This window comes from Myotis davidii, unplaced genomic scaffold (genome assembly GCF_000327345.1).
Source record: "Myotis davidii unplaced genomic scaffold, ASM32734v1 scaffold726, whole genome shotgun sequence".
Lineage (NCBI taxonomy): Eukaryota > Metazoa > Chordata > Mammalia > Chiroptera > Vespertilionidae > Myotis > Myotis davidii.
In genome coordinates, this window is record NW_006297808.1 from 173,053 (window position 1) to 173,825 (window position 773).

The following is a 773-nucleotide window of genomic DNA, read 5'->3' on the forward strand; positions in this document are numbered from 1 at the left end:
TTGTACAGGCGGCAACTAGTTGATGTTTCTCTCTCACATAGCTGTTTCTGTCTCTTCCAAACTCTCTAAAAACCAATGGAAAAAATATCCTCCGGTGAGGATTCACACACACACACACACACACACACACACAGTGCAGGGCCAGGGACATGAACATACTTGTTTTCCAAACCCGCTGCCCCACCATGGAAGTCTGCATTCTCCACGCGCTCCTGAGGGGACGCTGTGTCAGAGCCTCCCGCTCTGTGGACAGAGCTCCTGTGACCCTCGGCTGTGGAGGCTGGGTCCAAAGAAAAGTGATGCCACAGACAGGATGATCCCAAGGGGGCCCAGTCGGGGGGAGGGGCACCCAGCTGGGCGCCCTCCGGAGCTGTGGCGACAGCGATGCCAGAGGACGCTCGGCGAGCAGCTCGGGAAGGGTACCTGTGGAGGAATGAGGCACCACTTGGGAAGCCACAGACCTGTGGGCCTGGAGCTGCGTTCCATGCATGGGACGCACCAGGTGTGGGGCCCTGGATGAGGGCCTCGGCCGCGGCCTCAGTCTCCTTGTCTGCCAAACTCGAACAGCAGGCTCCCCCTCACACACAAGGACAGACAGACAGTCCAGCCACACGGCTCTGATGGGAGCATGGCCCGGGTGCCCGGGGCCACGTCTGACTCTCACCTGTGGGACTGAGGTGCGCCAGGCAGCTCAGGGCCCCGGGGCTGTTCCTGCACAAAGTGTGGTCACCCCTGCCTTTTCTCATGGTTGAACGAGGAGAGGCAGAAGCAGA